This window comes from Drosophila arizonae, chromosome X (genome assembly GCF_054131065.1).
Source record: "Drosophila arizonae isolate 15081-1271.41 chromosome X, UAZ_ARI_1.0, whole genome shotgun sequence".
NCBI lineage: Eukaryota > Metazoa > Arthropoda > Insecta > Diptera > Drosophilidae > Drosophila > Drosophila arizonae.
In genome coordinates this window covers 19,337,788-19,358,261 of record NC_142927.1, presented here as the reverse complement: position 1 = coordinate 19,358,261, position 20,474 = coordinate 19,337,788, and the positions used below count along the sequence as shown (strand labels likewise).

At 39.3% G+C, this 20,474-nt stretch overlaps 1 protein-coding gene across 7 annotated transcripts in view; it reads right to left on the bottom strand.

Annotated features, from left to right (window-relative positions):
- The window catches only part of LOC108619667 (uncharacterized protein CG43867), a 155,157-nt gene extending 147,702 nt beyond the window's left edge, over positions 1-7,455 (bottom strand). For all 7 annotated transcript variants that reach the window (XM_089474907.1, XM_089474910.1, XM_089474909.1 and 4 more), the window contains exon 1: positions 6,436-7,455. The gene's annotated coding sequence lies outside the window, so the exon portion shown is untranslated. The remainder of the gene's footprint in view (positions 1-6,435) is intronic.
- Positions 7,456-20,474: the final 13,019 nt, after the last annotated feature.

Genomic DNA, 20,474 nt, shown 5'->3' with positions numbered 1-20,474 from the left:
TGCCAGAATGAATGTGAATGGCTGTGAATATCGAATCACACTCATTCATTCACTCAATCGCACACTGAATCGTAGGTGCCGCATGTGGCAAATAAAATGCAAAATTGATTTGCCAAAGAACAAGCTGAGAGCGCACACACTTAGTTGCCTTTGCCCATGGGGAAGCAGCAATGAACCAGCGGTGAACCAGTGCTGAACCGAGAACTTGGACTCCTTCAAATTGAATATTATTTGAGGTTGCATTAGAGTTGATCTGTTAAGCATGTTATGCAAACGCCAATCATGACTAAATGGCATTATTTTATTTATGAACTAGTTCAAATTAGTTCCCATTTGTAAAAGTTCCCACAAGAAGTCCAAAAAATTTGACATAAGCTCGCAAGCTCAGGACTCAGGCTAGATTACATTATATAGTCAAAGTTCACGTGAGTTCAATGAAGACAATAATGAACTAGTTCTCTGATTATGCCCGCAAACCAGATCTAAACTGAATTATTTTCAGCTCTACTTTCGAGATAGTTTCCTATATAGCTGTCATCATTGCATAAAAGTGGAACTTGTTCCGCGAACTATTATTAAAACTCCGGCAGGTTATGGATAAATCATATGCTAAATATATACAAACTGTGATATATCATTGAACTAGTTCACAAAACAAACTGATTATTACTTTTACATCGTCTATGAAATCGTTCCACGCTTGCATGTGAACTAGTTCCGCGAACTTTTATGACTATCGAATGATGAAAATCGTATTATGGATAACATATATTTCGAGCTACTTAAGATCATACAAAAAAATATACATTTCTAATAGGTTCCGCACATGAACTAGTTCCCAAAACTGATTTGCTTTGTTTTTGTGCGCGTTTTTTTTTTTTTTTTTTTTGTGTGTGTGTGCTTGTTGTTTTTTTTAGTAAAGAGACAAGTTTAGAGTGCTTGAAATGAAAACCATTTTGCATTTAGTTAGCCCCATTACCTTCCCCCCATTACCTTCAGCCCGGCTGGCTTTGACTAGTGCCGCTCTTGACACTAAAACGCAACTACGATTTGCATACATGGGCCATTGCATTGTGTGCGTGTGTGCGTGGCAACCACTTGCTCCACTTGCCCCACTTGCCAAGAAGCACTTGCAACGCAACTGCATGAAGCGCCCAAAGTCTTCAAGTGGCGCTCTTAAAGCGCTGCCTCGTGTCCAAAATTGGGCAAGTTGGACAACGGCACGTAGCCATAGAGAGCCAGCGGCCCAATTGGAGCTGTGATGCTGTGGGCTGGGCGGAGTCATTTGCTTGGCATTTTCTAGCTCGTTGCTGTGGGTGTCAAATCTGTGCCAAAGATTCGTTTCTGCCAGGGGCCGGGGCAGAGCACAGGGGACAGGGGACAGGAGACTGGGGCTGCGTTGACGCCTTTGCCATGTCAAAGCGTCGCCAAGCCAAAAATAATCTATGGCAATTGCATATGGCAGGCAATAAACTTGGTCAAGTCCAAAACAACAACACGACGAACACGGCGGGCGGATGCCGTTTGCTGCTGCTGCTGCTGCCACAGCCCAAAACAAATGGAGGAACGGAGGGCGACGGCAACGGCAACCTGGCAGCTGCGTGGGCGTCTCCAGTTTTTCCTCTGCTGCAGTTACTTCAACGAAAAGTGCTCTTGACATGTTTTTATTAAAGTTTCCTCCTCGTTTTTAATGCCCTGTACTCATAAAATTATTTTGCAGGACAAAACTATGGGGTATATGTGTGTGACTCTATATTTGGTCAGATGAAACAAAAAAGAAAATAATATAAAAGTAAATAGTAAAAAAAAAAGTTAAATAAATAAATAAAATGAAATGTAAAAAAATAATAGTAAAAAAAAAATAAATCAAAAATAAATTTAAAATAAAGAAATAGCTATAACTAGCTATAGCTATCTCTCTAAAAATAGCTACTACTACTATTTTTAGCTAAATTTATGTTTTTACATTTACATCTCTATTAAAGAATCAATTTCAAATATATTTCTATATAGCTATCTACAAATATCTTGCAATAATAAAGGACAATATCGTATGATATACATGATACACGTATGATATACATATAAAGTTTTAATTTATGTAAAACTAGCAGTATTTGAAAAGGCAAAATAAGGCTATAAAAAATATTTTTTTAAAACTTTAAAAATAATTTAATAATATACACACATTTTTGATTCAAAATTTATAATCTGAAAAGATTTCTATATCTTTTAACAGATCAGATCAGATGTGTATATTCACATTAAGCAACTTATGAAACTGAGCCAGTCAGCATAGCCACGCTCTCCATACGCAAGTTTACAGGGTATCATCTAGTCAAACGCTCTCATTGCTTGCTGTTTTTCTTGGCCGCCTTGTTTGGCCATATGTCGACTGTTTGAGCCAAAAATGCACCAAAAACGAAAATAAAATTGTCTCGCTGTGTGTGTGTGTTTGTGTGTCTGTGTGTGTGTAGGAATGTAGAAGGTATTTGGTGGCCAAGTTATGTTTATGTTGTGTGCGTGCACAGTTCATGGAATTGCTATTTGAGGCTTGCATTTTGCAACGCCAGCTGATGCCGCAAAAACAAGCTGCAGCAGACCAAACTAACTGATCCAATCTGCACTCCAGCTCAGTTGTCTGATTAAACAGATAGAATTATTTATAATTTCAAAAATGCAAGCATTGGGCCAAGATTGTAGCTCAAAGTGCATTTGATTCGAATTCGAATAAGTTCACTTAAGTGCAAATATAGGTTGAACTTTTTAAAACCGCCCAATCCACAATTGGAGAGTCTTAATAATATATATATTTTGTTTATGAAGAATTGAAACAATGAGATGGTAATGTCTTGACAATACAAAACTGATAAAGTATATAATAAAGTATATAGTACATTATACGAAATTAATTGAGCTAAGAGAAAATTTCTTTGAAATATTATGGTAGATTTAAAGAGTTAGCCGCCGAAAAAAGCCTACCTACCTAATATATCTACACTCTGCATCATTATTATTTTTATATACTTTTTCTGATATCTAACATCAGGTAAAAGTATTTGGCAGTCGAGTTTCCCCTACCTGCTATTTGCTCCACTTACACCTGCTCTATCCAAGCTCAAAGTGAGCTCATACCGACTCTAAAAGCTTATTAATCTAACATAATTACGTTGTTGCGCTCAATTGAAGTTCAAGTTCAGCTAAATGAACCCGTACAGTTAACACTTATAAATAGCACAAAGCAGAGACAACTTTTGTTGCCGGACAAGCTAGGTGAACTTTACTTGACCCACATCAAACTGGGCAAATGGCAAAAGAAAAACTAATGAAGGAGCCAGCGGACAAGTGAAAATCAATTAAACAAAGCAAATTTCCCATGGCAAAAGCGCTGAGAAATGTTGAAATGGCTAACAAGAGAAAAGCATCGAAAACAATTATAGAAAACTAAAAAAGTAAAATAAAAAAATTGTTAGCAAATGTTTCCATACTGAAATGGATAAAACTGTCAAGAGCTCACTAAGTTAAAGTTGGGCTAGAGCAGGTGAAGTAAGAGCAAATAGCTGCAAGTGTAAGATCGACTCCAAAATACTCTATATGAATAGATAAAGCCTAATTTCTGATGTCTGACAATAATGAGGATAATAATGAAGATAATAAGCAAGGGCAGAAGCATAACATAAACACAGCATAAACATATAATAAGCATAACATAAACAGAACTAAATCATAACATAAGCATAACATAAACACAGCATAAACATAACATAAGCATAACATAAACAGAACTAAATCATAACATAAGCATAACATAACCATAACTTAAACATAGCATAAGTATAACATAATGATAACATAACTAAATCATAACGTAAATATAGCATAATTACAGCATTAGCATAACATAACCATAAAATAAACACAGCATAAACCTAACATAAAGATAACATTAACATAACTAAATCATAACATAAACATGGCATAATAACAGCAGAAGCATAACATAAGCATACCATAAACACAGCACATGCATAACATATGCATACTTTGCATCTACATAAAGTGTGCAACTGGAAATCAATGCACCTGAGCTGAGCTCGGACTGCAGCTAATTGGCCAATTAGAAAGGAAATCGATTTAGCTAGCTCATATGAAATATACAGAGGAAAAGCAAATGAAGCGGAAAGTGAAGAAACGGAGCTTGTCTGGGCTTGTGCGCCCAGCCAAATGAGTTGCCGTGGCATGATGATCTCTAAACAATTTCCATCCGATACTACATACAAATATTTCCAAGTCGCCTCAATGAAATTCCTTAGAATTTATCAAGTTATGCAAGGAATTTCGTAACGTAAATATCTCAATGGTAAAAACTTGAAACAATCAAAACAAAAACACAAACGAAACCTGCTGATGGTTCGGGTCGGCGCAATGCGTACGGGTTAATCGTAGAACCGAACCTACCCCACATAAAAAGCAGGAAAAACTCCACTGGAAACCAGACGAAACCAGACCGAGGGCAAAGCCAAATACCAAAACAAAGTTATAGCTAAGCAAATAAGACAAAGGACACGGTTCCTGGAATGTAGCACCAAATTAACATAAATTCCGTTTTCCAAGCCAGGATCAAGCGGAGGGAGGCAAACGTGGCTAAGGCGCAAAGCAAGTTAAAGGTAAGAAAAAAAGAATTGAAAAAACTACAGTAAACAAAGTGAAGCGAGTTGAACAGATTTAGTCGACTAGACGCTACCCTCTAGTGGCCAGATTAAGTAGTATATATAATTTGACCATTTTTTGTAATATTTCTCAAAAAACTTGTAAAAATAATCCAACTAAGTCTAGACATTCGACTCCTAGAAATATAGAAATATTTTGATATTTTATTTTTAATAGAAAATTCCTCTATGTAACTAGAATAATATTTGCCCGTTCGAATCTCAATATACCCACTTGCAGCCTTAACAGGGTATTACAGCAAGAAGCATGTTGCAAACAGTTCAACGACGCGAACGAAGAAGCAGCCACTGCCGTCGCCGTCGTCGCCGCCGTAAAGGGTGCGCGCAAGGAGCCGCAGAGCTCTGCGCCAGGCGCCAGGCACCAAGGACCAAGCACTAGGCACTCTTTGGCAGGCGCTGCGAAAGGAGTTAGGGTTGGGGCTTGGGGTAGAGACTTGGGGTTGGGGCTGGCTGGTGGCACTTGGCACTGTGTCTATATCCATGTCCACGTCCACGTCCAAGTCTATGTCCATGTCCGTCTCTGTGTCTATGGCCTGCGCCTTTTGGCCGTGTGTCGCGCCGCCGTTGGTCGCAACTAGTCGTACTTATATTTCTGTTATTCCCACAAGAAAAATCAATGGAATTGTTTGGTATATTGTTTGGGCTAGCAGGAAATGGATGGGAGGGTGAGTAACAGTACGTGTGGGTGGGTGGGTGTGTGTGTGGGCGGTGTCTGCCAGAATGCCTTTTCTCTTGATTTGTCTTTTCGCTTTAGTGGATATTTTTGTAGCTCCTTTTGGCACTTGCTTTCGTTTTTATTTTCCTTTTGCTTTTCTCATTTTTTTTTTTTTTTTTTTTTTTGCCAAATGAGCGACGACATCGGCGACAAATGCTCCAAGTCCGCAGTGTCTCCCCAGCCCCCCGTAAGCCTGACTCCCACTCCCCGCCCCGCCCCCACCGCGAACATCTGCGCTCTGCTAATGCTGTTGACTCAGTTGACATACTTATTGATAGCACTGTGCATGCACCACAGCCAGCACACCACGTGGGCGTGTGCCAGGCGGGGGTGTGGCGGGGCGTCAACAGCGCTGGGAGCGATGAGAGGATATTGCAAAAATGCAACGAGGACAAATGGCAGCTGTTCAACTGCAGGCACTGTAAATAATACGATGTGACCATCAAATGCAACAAATTCCCAATACCAAATGCTCTCGAGCCGCCCCTCGACTTAAAGCTGTAGCAATTCTTGGTCGAACCGCAAATTTTTTATAACTCAAATATTGCAAGAATTTTAGCTAAATTTAAAAATTACTTTCTTGCAATTTTTATTTTATTTTTTTTTTTATATTTTTTTTCCCTAAATTTTGTCTAATTAAAATAATATCAATACAAATATTTTGTATCACATTTTTACAATATTTCTCTTTTGAAAACTGCATTTTTTGTTGGCTTTCATTTAATTTCATTTGACTCATTAAAATAAATAAATCCTAACCGCAATGACGCATTTTACTAATTGGGCTTATTAAATGATTAACGGTAATTAATTAAAGGCGTAATATATAAAAAAGAAAACCAAAATAAAATAACATAAATGTGCATACGAGCATACATATTTACACACATACATTCACACACATACAATGTAATATTGGCAAGTCTTCCCTTTCATAGCGATCAGAGACCGTTGTTACAGCATGTAAGCCGAACCACAAAATTTACTCACCTCTCACTCTCTATTTATCTCTCTTTCTGTCTCTCTCTCTCTCTCTGTGTGTGTAAGATGATGGCAGCGTCCGAAGTCTGCAGCTGTGCTTATCACAGCAAACGACGACGCAATGGAGATGTCGACGACGGCAGCGGCAGAGCCCAAATAAATGTTTGGCCCACTGTAACGGCTACATGGCCCCCGCTTATGCACTAGCAGGAGTAATAAATAGCAGCAGCAACAGCAGAGTAGCTGTAGGAAATGTAACAGTAGTGGGCGGCGGCACACAAAATAAGCAGTAGAAAATGTACTAAACGGCCGCATGGGAATATCTTTGCATTTATCAAACGGCAATGCGAAGCTTCGCGGTCGGCGTCGCAGTCGGCGCAAACACGTGAGAGCGCCAAACTGCGCATGCAAAAAAAAAAAAAAAAAAAAAAAAAAAAAAAAAAATCTCAAAAAAATAAAACACTTTTTGCTTGCTTGCTGCTGCTGCTGTTATTGTTTCTTTTGCTGTTGTTGTTGTTATTATTATTGCGGTAGTCGTTGTTGTTCAGGCGTCTCTCCCTCTTCACAGTGCAAAAAACAAAACGGTAAATTTTTGATTTGCGTTAGTTTTGTTGGTAATTCTATTTTTGTTTCTGTTTCTCTCTTTGATCAATAGGCGTTTTATTGAAAATCGGTGTTAATTTGCTTTAAATTTGTTTAAGATTTGCCAATTTGCGACACTTGTCAACTGGCAAACAGCTGGTGCTTCATGTTGTTGTTGTTGCTGCTGCTGCAGCTGCACTGCACTTGTTGTTGGCGGTGCTGCTGGAGATGCGCGCTGTTAGTTTCGTTTGTTTAATTTCACCAGGCATCACAAGAACAAAAACAAAATCACACAGACACGCACTAAACGTGCTTCACGAAATATACCGTTACATATGGTATTTATAATATTAAGAATAATTTAACAACTAGTCAAAACGACGACGACAACAACAAACGCTGAGCGACGCGACCGCGACACGGACCCAACTTGACGGCTGGTGAAAAACTGCTCTTTCCCAATAAGAAAGAGAGTACAACACGTCGAGTCAGCAGCGGCAGCAACGCCGACGTCGCAGCTGTCACGCGCGCTGCTCGGTGTTGTTGTTGTTGTTAGTTGCGTTCTATGCTTTTGTTGTCGTTATATTTTTTCTCCTTTTTTACTTCTTTGCGTGCGTGCGAGAGCAAGAGAGCGCCGTCGCTCTCAAGCCCGCTCAACAGTTGTTTGTACTAACAGTGCGCTGTTAAGCAACAGAGAGCTCTGCCTGTAGAGGCCACTAGAAATACGTAGAGACAAATTGATGCAAACTGTTAAACGTTTTAATGTTATTGAGTGCAATTTATCTGGAATGAATTATTAAGACAACGATTTAGTGGACTTTAGCTTTAGTGGACAATTATTGTGTATGCAAGAAGGCATATTTATTTTAATTAAATAAAAACAAAAATTAAGTAAAAAAATAAGGATAGAAACAGACAGAGAGGAAGAGAGATAAATAGAGATACCGATAGAGAGAGAGAAAAGTAAGATTGATACTGATCTAAAAATGATCAAATGATCAAATAAGTAAATAGAGACCACTGACTGAGGCTTAAATTTGCAACTTAATTTTTTTCATGTTGCATAAGAGAGATAGAGAGAAAGTTAGAAAGAAAGAGAGGCACAGAGTAGAGCCATAGACCAAATCGTAAATATGTATAAACAGGAAAATCCAAGATGTTAACAGCGTATGGTAAATCTTCAAATGGATGTTGTCATCTATAAGAGAGATATATATATGTATATAGAGAGAGAGAGGTAAATTTGTATATTAAAAGACCAAATCATGAAATATTACATATTTAGAAAGACGAGATTTAATTCTTTCAGTTTAAAGACTCATATGTAAAACTTCTCCACTAGAGAGAGATAAAGAGAGAGATAGAGAAGTGATAGAAAAGTCAACTGAAATGGTCAGCTCTGGGTGGCGCCTCTTGACCCCTTTGCCATAAAGAATTGCAAAGTCTCAACACTGTGTCCTGGCCATGTCGTCTGCCTGACAACAATTAACGGCATTCCAATGTGTCTGGCCGCTAGCAGACTGACGGGAAATTTCAAAAATTTCAATTCACAAAAATTCACAGGAATGCGCCCATGCACATGTACTAGATACGTATTACGTATACTCGTGTGTCCTTTTGTCAAGCGCCTATAACGCCCCGCCCAGCCTCGCTTCCGTCTGGGCAGGTGTGCATGTCCATGTGTGTGTGTGTGTGTGTGTGTGTACCTTCCAAATAGCCGTCTGCTCGACTGGTCTCGGAGCTAGGGTTAGGCTTCCATCCTCTCTGGAGTTGCAATGGAGCCTTGTCAAGCTTTCAAGTTTTTGATTACATCAATTAAATATCCTTTGGTCCTTTGCAATCAGCTTAATTGCTTCATATGTGCCGTAATAAATTGCTGTAAGCATTGTCAAATACGTTTTCCAATCTTCAACTTAACACACACACTCACATACACACTCCGAGCAAGCCCCAGAGTGCATAGGCTGAATTGGTTGGAAGTTAAGAGCTTAAAGCTTTCCTGGCTTTACAATTATCAAATATTGATGTGATATTTACAGTTAAGATGGAATAAGCTTAAATTATTACGGCATCCGGCTTAGAGCTTCTAGTAATATCAGATTTATATATCATATGCGGTACTTTATTGATGAGGCATATCTGAAGTCGAAGAATTATGTAAGGATGGCATGAACCTTTTCTTTAAGGTCAACTCTATATATTTTCTTTAAACAAGTATTTAGTTCATTTAGTTATTTTCGGCTTAAAAAAAAAGAAAAAGGAAATGATTTAATAGATTCCTCCCATAATTCTCCCAGGTCAAATAAACAGGAATGTTGAACGACCTTTTAACCACTATGAAGCCAGTTGCGTATGCCTTTAGTATTCATCGGATAGATTCATTCTTTCTCCTCTTATGCTTATCTGTTTTTCTTTCTCTCTCCCTTTATCTATCTATCTCTTTCTTCAATCTCTTACTTTTTCTGATCGTCTGATTTTCTCTGTCTCTCCTTCTCTCTCCGTTTCTCCCCCTCTCTGTCTCTACCTTTCTTTCTCTGACTCCCTCTCTCTCTTCAACTTTCTCCAAGCTCTACCAAGCTCTTTCCATTTCATGCTTCAGTGTTTCTCTCTCTTTCTCTCAGCATCCATGTTGCTTTCAATATGCCCCTCACAATTGTCTCTATCTCTTGCTTTATCTCTTTTCTCTTTCCTTCTGCCTCTTTTTGCGCTCTCGACCTCTCTCGCTCGGTTCTTCTCTTTTCCTCTCACTCTTTGTCCTTCTCTCTCTCACGCTCTTCATTTTCTTATGTCTCTTCTCTTTATCCATCTGCCGTCCATAGTCTCTATCTTCTGCTTTGTTTCTCCCTCTCTCTCGCTTTCTCTCATTCATTTCCCACTCTCTCTTTCTCTCTGTCGAATTGCCATGCTCAATTTAAGATATCCGTGTGCATTTGCTGGCCAAAGTCTGCTGAAGAAATCTCAGCAGCTATGGAACAGCGTCTGGCCGACTGACCACAACTTGAGCAACTATCCCTGGCAGCAATCCTTGGCAGCACAAGGCACATTATCCTTAAAAGCTTGTAAGACGCTGTGGCCATAACAAAGTTAAAAGCAACTAAAATAGACACCTGGGACACCTGGGAAAACGAGCGGAACCAGCGGAGTGGGCCGCATTCGTGTGGGTGGTTGGGTGGTTGGCAGAGGGTGCAGACCGGCTGCAGCTGCAACCCAGCGTCTGTCGAGTGGCTCAGAGAGTGGATAGCCCCGACTAAATAAGTGCAGCTCAGTTCAGTTCAGCTCGTTGGCCAATCCAGTGCCACAAAATTTATTGACTTTGTCGTACTCAACGTCCTTGGATGTCCTACGCGCTGTCGCTGCGACACAGCTGCACACTGCCTCTCCTGCCCCTCTCTCTCTCTCTCTCTCTCTCTCTTACTCTCACTCTGTGTGTGTTTCCTGCTTGTGGCAGGCAGCTGCTTACGAGCCTGTCTTAATAATTTGGCATCTTGCTAAATTAAAACTAAAATCCGGCCACATAAATCTTCAGGCCCAGCCGCATGATGAGCATCCTGCTGCTGCTGCTCCTGCTGCTGCTGCTGCTCCTGCTGCTGCTGCATGTAGCTTAGCTGTGCTGTTGGCATTTACAACTTGGCTGGCATTTATGCTGTTGTTTATGGGCACATGTAATCAGTGACGTTCAAGAGCGTTCCACAGCTTCACCTGACTGACTCTGGCCTCCTGCCGCTGGCTGGTCAGCGGGCAGCAGGACACTCGCTTCATTTGCCCTGCTGTCCTCTGGTCCTCCTGTCCGGCTATCCTGCTGAGCTGCTGTCTGGCCGTGTCACCGACACTTGGCCACTTCAACTTGGATGACTTTGTTGGGTTTCATGCATTATTGTAATTGCAATACACTGCGCTTGATTTTGACGTAGTTGTCGTTGTTGCTGTTGTTGTTGTTATTGTTGTTGCTGAAGTATCCTTGTTGATGATCCGTGTGCGCTCTGATGGATGCTGATGCATCAAGTGCTTCAGTGTTAAATCATGAAAGCTATGCGAGCGACAGATATGCAGGTGCTTCATAGTCAAGTATGCCTGTTGCCGTGTATGTGTATCTGTGTGCCTGTGTGTGTGTCTGTGTGTGTTTGCTTGGAATTCACTCGAAAGACAACCCTTGATGGCATCTCTATTTGCCATGTCAAATTCAATTGTAGTTGCCAAACACGATTCGTTTTTAAAGCTTGTGTTAAATTTGACAACAAGTTAAATTACAGATACTACGTATACAAACACATCATATGACAAGAGCTTCATTGTCATGGCTAAAAGGCCTCTTAAAAGACAGGTACTTAATAATCAGCTTAAACTATTTCACATAAGAGTTTTTAAATTTTTTTATTTTTTAAATTTTCAGAGCCTGACTGAAGTCAGCTCTATAGCTAAAATGAACTAAAGTTCACTTTAAAATATTTAACATATTTTTTAAATATAAAAATTTTTGTTAACAAAAACAAAAATCAATTATTTATCTAAACTGAACTCAAATTTGAATTAACTAGTTTCTAATTGATTTTTTAACATATTTTTAAAAAATATTCAATTTTTTTAATTTTATTTAATTTGTTTTTATTATTTTTATTTTTTATTTTTTATTTTTTATTTTTTTTAATTTGTTTTTTTTTTTTTTTTTTTTTTTTTTTTTTTTATTATTATTGTTAAAAGCTTAAATTAATCAACCTTCGCCTTGCCCTTTTTTCAAAAAGAATTTTCTGACATATATATTCTTAAAATATTCATATTGCCTTAACAGGAACTGATTTGCATCTAATAGTTCCTATTATAATTTTTAACATATTTTTACAAACCTTTTTTTTTAGTTTTTTTTTAACAAGAGCTGAAGTCAGTTACTTTGCTAAAAATAATTCAAATTTTCCTGAACTATTTGTCACAAGAATTTTTTTTAAATTTATTTTCAAATTCCCTTTATAGAAACTGAAATCGATTTCTTAGCTAAAATGACCTACATTGGTATTAACTAGTTCCCCTTAAAATTTAAAAATTAATACACAACAAATTTATTAAACAATAACTAAAATTAGTTCCTTTGCTAAAATGAACTTGAGCTTCTCTTGACTAATTCAAAATGAATTTTTAATACAAATAATCTCCAAATATAAAAATTTCCTATTAAATGAACTAGAGCTTACACAACGAAAAAATTCCTAAAAAAGATAAAAATATCTTTAAATTTTCGACCACACTACTCTGCTGCGATAAAAACAATCAAATGCCCTAGCCTCAGATGATTGAGGTGGCTTAACCTTCAGACATTGCCAACGGGGCCAGGACAACAGGAGGCAATGGGAAGCAGCACCTTGATACCAAATGTGATCACGCAGTGCGCATAAACAACGACAGCCGCGTAGAAGTTATAAAGACAGCAACAACAACAACAACAACAACAGGCAACAGCAACAAACGGCAAAATGCGTCATTTAGATGGGCGTACAGTTCAAGTGGGCGTGGCACAACGAAGTACCCATTGCCGCAATGGCGCAACTGAACTATAAACCATAAGAAAAAGACGTGCGAAGTGATAAACATGAAATAGGCAAGAGATTCGGCCAACTAAAACAATTGGTGGCGCTGCTATATGGCGATGAGCTAGATGAACTAGTTCCAAATGGATAAAGTGTGGCACAAGAGCAATTTAAACCGGGTTTGGATTTTTGGGCGATAGCTTGAACTGGTTTAATTTTATTTAAAATGAACTAGTTCAATGTGAGCGAAGAAAAAGTGTTATGAAATGCTAATTAATTTCAGAAGCTCTATTTTGATAATGGACATATTAAGTAAGGAAAGTCATGGCCAAAGTTTCATATAATGGAACTAATTCATCAAGAACTACCAAGTATAATGAAGTAATGCCAAAATGTAGCTTAATGAACTAGTTCACCATGAACCAAAACCGAGTTACTCTAGTGCTAATTAACGTTGATGACGATAAATGTTATATGAACAAGAAGTGGGAGTTAATGACTAGTTACTTTTCAAATTTTTATTATTTTCAATGAACTAGTTCATTTTGGCTGTCTAGTTCCAAATATACACATGCACATCAAGATAATGTACATGCCTTTCAGTCTACACCTGCACAAAGCACAAACAGAAAAGAACTAGTTCCGCTGTCCAACGGTTCACATGCCATGGAACAACTCATGTACACTGTCGAATTGCTCGCAGCGCATGTAGCGAGCATATGACAGATTATTTCTAGCATATGTAGGACGTGGCAACGGTGTCCCGTTTCCTGTTTTCTCCCCACTTCCTCTCTCCCTTCCACCCGCTGTATCCCCCGTGTTCTTTGAGCCGGGTCTGTGCGTGTGCGGGACTTGGGTGCGAATGTTGTCCACATACACTCGTGTTCGCAATGCGCGCTACGTGTACTATAACTACGTACTGCCCTGCTACTCATTACAAATGAAAACCAGGCGAATGAAACACCTGTGCCAAGGCTCTGACAGCAATAACAACAACAACAACAACAATAGCAACAACTGCTACAAGTAGAACATCAGGCATTCAAGATGGAACTGGCAAACGATGTATTGTTGGGCCATTAGAGTAACTTTTGCAGTCAGGCAACGCACAGTGGGTCGATGAACTAGAAAAAGAAGCTGAACGAATAGGTTAGATTGTTAGAAAATTGTGCTAAAATACTACAGATTTTATTTATGTATATAGTTTAAAAAAATAAACATGTAAACATTAAAAAAATAGTGACTTATACAAATGAAATTGCTCACTTGGTTCCACTGTGCTTGGCTCCACACATAAACAACAGCGCGAATTGGGCAATGGAACGTGAGATAACAGACAGGGTAAGCGGAACCCATGCGGACCACTGCTGCTACCAGCAGCCGGGCCCTGCCAAAATTAATCAGAGTTTCAATCAAACATAAAATAAACGCTGAGATTTGATATGACAGGCGAGTGCTTTGGGCACGGCAACAAAAATGTGTTAAGTGCCACATGACAAACGGTTGACAGCTGTCATATGGGTGTCGGTACATGCATGCGGAACGCTGCCGGAACTGGAACACTCTGGGTGGCAGAGACAACCCAACGGCCTTTACCCATTGCATCAATATCAATTTATTGTATTTCATATCAGTTGCAGTCGCCGCTCAACTATGCGTTATTAAATCAGAGCAGTGTCAAATGGAACGGTGGCATTTGAAACAGATCGAGTATCGGGAAACTAAACACTGCTAAGTGCAACAGCACTGAAAACTATGCTATGGTATTGTGTGTACAGTCAGTAGTACGAGTGAATAGGGAAACAACATCAAGTGGAACAATGGGCTGTGAAACAGGAGAGAGAGAAAGAAAGAGAGAGCAGTGACACTTGAAACAGCAGTATATTCAAATCAAACGGAAACATCTTTCAAATGGGGCTGTGATAAATGAAATAGTAGAGTGCGCAACAGGAGCAATCGAAACAGTGATATATGGAACATTAGTGGAACAATGACATAGGTGACACACAAACCAGAGCAAATGGGCTACGGAATATGAAATGGAATAGCAGGGTTTGATATACAGTTTTATGACAGCATCATGTGGAACAGTGGTATGTGAAACAGACAATGGAATATCCACAGAGGTTATTGAAACTGTGGCAAATGAAGCAGTGAGAGTATTTAAGTGTTAGCTAAAAGCACATCATATGGAACGGGGGAATATGTCACTAAGCGGAACAGCGGCAAGTGAAACAAACAGACTATAGCAAATGGGTTGATGAAATATATAAAGGGTCAATCGAAACAACCGCATATGAATGGAGTCAAAGCTACAAGTGGTATATAGTACTAAATGGAACAGTGGCATATGAAACAAGCAAATGTTATCAAATGGGCTAATGGAGTGCAAGCAATCGAAACAATGGCATATGAAACAGTGAGAGTAATAATTAACAACTATAGCACAGAATCAGATCGAACAGTGGCATGTGAAACAGTTGCAAACGGAACATATTTTAAATTGTATACAATGAAACTCAACTTGCCTCTATGATTGATGCGAATTTAGAATATCTGTATGGGTGATCCTAAAATCTAGCATTGGCTGATCTTTTTCTATCTACTCGACATTTGAGCGACTCTCTCTCTTTCTCTTTATGTGTATATCTCTCCGTCTCTCAATGCCATCCAATTACACGGACTGAAAATTTGATTTAATGCCAAAGCGTGCGTGTGTGCGTGTCATGTAGACACGGTAATTTTTCAGGCAATTACACCGGGCAGGTAGACAGGGAGGCTGCGCCTAGTATATCACCCCCTGCACACACACACACTACACACACACACATGATACATTTCACCTGCAAGTAAAATATTATTCAAAAATCAGTTACGCCCCCGTCTTGAAGCCGGGAAAGCGTTCGCATTGTGAAAATTTATTAGACCAGGCATTAGAGGGGGCAGCCGCTGCATTACTCCAACCCCTCCCCCAACTCCGAAGCACTTAAGAAATGTGAAGCATGTGGAGAGAAAGAAATGCAAGAAATTTGAAGACGGAAAGGGAAGCGTAGAGCAAAGAAAAGAGAAAAGTAAAGCAAAGGAAACCCTTTTCAATTCGCATTCGCTTGGCTTTATAGAACTACATTAAGAAAATCACTCGAAACTCCGCTCCGGCAGCTGCTGGTCGAATTGAATTGAATTTATGGCTGCCCCGATACCCCTGACTAGCGGAGTGTATGTCTGAGAGTGTGTGCGTGTGTGTGTGAGAGAGAGAGAGATAGAGCGCGTGTGTATAAATAGGTGTGTGACGCGTGGGCGTGTCATTAGCGGGCTGCTATTAAGCAGCAACGTAAAATGTTTTATTGCGTGTGTTTTCTTTCTGTTCAGCCGTGAGTTATGCGTGCGCTTCAACACGGGATTTACATTACGGCGTACGTCTTGCATGAGAAATTAGCAACAATCCCTTCAGTCAACCCGTGCCCAGGCTCAGGCTCATTACCCCCCCTTCTTCATCTCATGCTCAAATTAAGCTCTGCAATATGTCGTTGACGCATATGAATAGAGCTTTTACAACGAAATACAGTTAGGCTTGCGTTATAAATGACATTACTCCATTTTCAAGTTGTTCCAAATGCAAATTTTAAAATCTCGACAAAACAGTTAAAAGAGAAAAACCATCAGTTTTTTCTATTTAAGATTTTAATCTTTATCTGAATTAATTGAAATTTGAGTCTTGAAATAGAAAATGTGTATATGTGAATGTACATACATACATGCATCAGCGTATATGGAAATACAGTTGCTTTCTATTTTCTCTAGGTAAGATTAAACATACATATGCATTAATACATACATATGTACATCAAGTACATAATAATGCTAATAATAGTTAAATTTCCTAATTCAATAACTTTAATTTACAAAATAAAAATGTCTTTGTGTTGCTCAGTTAATGACTAAAGAAATATGAAATGGCACGTTTATGTATATGTATGTATGTATATATGCTTACACAGCTCGCTTGACCGTTCGAAGATGTCTGCTAGTGTGAGTGAGTTTATTCCCACGCTCACTCCCAGAAAAAAACTCAGACAGCAGCCGATTGCACCGTTTCTTTAACAAGCTCCTTCGCGATCGGCTAGCATTCGTTTTTGTTGTTGTTTTGCTTTGCTCTTATCGTTCGTTGATACTTTGGTCGAGTTTAATGAGCGAAGAGTCATTTTTTGTATGTGTTGGTAAATATGAGAGAGCAGTGTTCGCTTGAAATGAGTGTGTGCATGTGTGTGCGAATGTGAAGACCGTTTGCTCTGAGTTTTTCTGTTATTTGCTCACATGCTGAATCCCATTGCGCGAATCACATCTCTTTCCTCACACGAATAGATTCACTCAAGGCGCTTAACAGAAAATGCAAATTAACAGAGCCGAAGACTGAGAGCGAGTGAGTGATTTTTCCTTCGTTTGATTTCGCGAGCAGAACGTAAGGAATCAAAAGGTCAACAGTTATATGAAAGCTACGCATGTGAATGACATAAAGTCATATATATACATATACACACATACATATGTGTTGTTATATGTGTACCCAATGTGAGCGTGGCAAACAACAGTCTTCGAGTTAGGCTCATCCAGCATTGCTGATGGATCAATTAACACTCTGTTACTGTTAAATTATTTCAATATGTTAAGTAATACGTAATTTGAAGTAATAATATAGTTGGACTTCTTAGAGCAGGAATTTGCATACATACTTACGTATATAATGTATGTTTACCTACCTAATTAGGAATACAATTATTATTAAATTGAAACTTAAAAATATATTTAAAAAATAAATTTAATTTATAATTCAATTAAAAATATTTTCCTTCTGTTAAGCTCCAAAGGCATTTACTCACAATTAAGACATGAAACAGGCGATAAAAGCTGACAGCTTCCGCTTTATAGCAACAGTCTTTTCGTCTCTCTCGCTCTCATTCTTTCTCTCTCTATCTCTTTCTCTCTCTCTCTGTTTCCCATTTTTATGCCCCTTCGCTTGCGCTGTACCGTTAGAGCATTTACGCTTTTTAATAAGCAGCTCACATCAAAAACAAAATCAAGATTTTTTTATTTTTCGTTATTTTGGATGTATTCAAAAAATGAAATTTTCGCTGGATGTTGGCCATTGTCTTGGCCAAGCTATGGCTATTGCCGTTCCTGTAGTTGTTGTTGTTGTTGTTGTTGTTGCGTTCTTCTTTTATGGTGAGTGACTTTAATGAAATTAGATTGATTTTTATGCTGACGTCCGGCTATTGCCAGCTTCAACTGTGAGGCTATACGTGGCTTGCTTCCGTCCACCGTCCACTGTCCATCGTCCACCGTCCTTCGTCTTCCATCTTCCGTTCTCCCTTCTCGCTGCCCTGACGGACTTCACTTTTTTACGACTACTTATTCATCAAGTTGAGCGACTGACTATATAATTTAATTTTTGTGTGTAGTAAAAATAAATTTTTGATAGATGCGTTTGCGCTCGGCCAGCTGGTACGTTTTCTCCATTTTACGACACGTTGCGCCAGGTGAGCCAGGTGCCTTTGCCGTTGCCTTGCCTCCCCCCCTCCCCACCGAGTTGGAAAAGTTTGGAGTGAGCTTATTTACGATATGTATTTTCGTTTTCGGGGGGCCCGCTGAAAGGTGTACAGCTTTACGGCCACCAGCTGGCAATCGCGGCGAGCGTTGCATACGCTTAGGCGCTCCCCGAGATTAAAGTCATCCACAGTTAACACTTGACAAAATTATTAAACTTTATTAACCTCTTACGCTGTCTGCATTGCCAGAGCCCCATAAATTGTCCCGCATTGCAAAGACAAAGCACATTTGCCGCACAGCACATATGAGTGCGCGCTGAGCGAGGCCGGTGGAGCCGGGAGGAGTGGCTGCAGGAGCCAGTGGAGCTGGAGGAGCAGAGGTAGCTGCACTGCAGCCAATTGGTACGCGCCAGCCACTTGTAAATTATGGCCACAGTCGCCAGCGACAACGACTGCGACGATGACTTTGACTTTTTTCAGTGGAGCTGGAGGAGGATGGAGGCGCGTATGTATGTGTGTATGTATGTGCGGAGGAGCTGTGCCAGGTTGCCAGGCGAGCGACATTTTTGGCCAGCCATTGGGGGACAATCACTTGTGGCTTTAAGATATTTGCCATCTGCGCATTTTGTTGCAATGTATTTGAACTTTGGATTCCGATTCGAATCCCTGGCCAAATGGATTGCTTAGCGATTGCTAACTGCCCCTATCGCATATAAAAAGACATTCAATCGGATAACAGTGGATCGATAGGTTTGCGTAGAGCTATCGATACGCATACAGCTTTTGGATTATTAATGGCTCGAACACAGTCTTATTTGGATATTATTAAATAGTCTCTATATAAGAAAATGCTTAACAAGCAGTTAAATTGTTGACAAGGGCTTATACTGTATGAATAGATCTATGAATTGACAGCACACAATTTTTAGCATATTAATCAATCGAATTCTTTGTCGTTTGGTCTATCATAATATTAAATAAAAATATTAGATTTTGGCAGTAATATATTTAACATGAAGTTAAATTGTTGGCAAGTACCTGTAGTCCTCTCAATGTAGAGTTCTACCTATAGACGGCCGTAGTTCAGTACTATACTAAATCTTAGCTCTACTTTTACTGCCTGACACATGATTAAATATCGATAAATTATCGGTAACTGCTAAAATATCTTAAGCAAAATCGATAAGCATTTAACATTTAAGTCTAAGTCGTAAACATAAAGGTAAATTTCAGCAGACTCACTAAGACTTCATTCATATTGGCTTAAAAAAGTATATCGATTATCAATCAAGATATCGATAAGCCCAGCTGCAGAGCACGCCCATTGTACTCAGTCAGACCTGTCGCCCCTAGCAATATCTGCTCTTGGCACTCACTTTTATTTTGTGCGGCACACACCCCCCGCCGAACACGCCCTCTCTCACGCACACACACACACACACACACACACACACACACACACACAGACGCGTTGCAAGTGAATGTGTGAAATTTGTGCCATAAATTTGCACATTACACGAAAAGTTAACACGAATTACTGTTGTAAGTGAGCAAAAATTACAATTGTGCAGCACGGGGTCTCGAGCACAATGCAGAGGGCACACAGACGCACCCCAACATGGCGACAAACACAGAGAGAGAGAGAGAGAGATAGCGATGGGGAAAGAAAGCGGCAAACAAGCTCTGTGTATTGAATGTCCATAAATTTTAAAGAATTTAAGAGTTAAGCTGATAACAAATATATGAGAGCTGCCTGAAAATTACTTAAGTTGCACAGCTGAAAATGCGCCATGAATACCTACAGCTTATGTGGGTGGATCGAAGCACTATATCATGGGTTTGTAATTATCGATTATGTGAAGCCAACTTGACATTTTCAAGGCTCTAGCTCTTGTGGGTTTCGAGATGGATGAGTTCGTACATACCTTTTATTATTATTAATGCAATCGAGTATCTATAATTTGATTTACACAGAATTTCAAATAATCGAGAATTATCGAGAGCTCATTTTCTTTAAGGGCATATAAGTTTGATCGATATATCGATTTTCGATTTCGAGACTCTACTGTATTATGCAATCACTGCCATCTGATCAAATGAAAGCTAATTAATTTATCGATAAGTTACAGTTGCTGGCTGATATATCATTTGATCCCGATGCGATCTGCTATCATAAGGCGATTTAACAACCCTCGATGACTCCTTAGACAAGTCAATTTCATAAACAGCACTACCAAGACCTACCTCAAGCCTAATACGCGGTAAGACGGTGCTAGCCGGTAAAGCTTTATGAATTTTTAAAGTTTTTCAGCTACAATCAGTCAAGTTGAGTGCTCAGCCAGGGACATTTATGGCCGTTGCTGCTGGTTTCAATAATTATCACACATCCGGATGGCAATGGCTTATT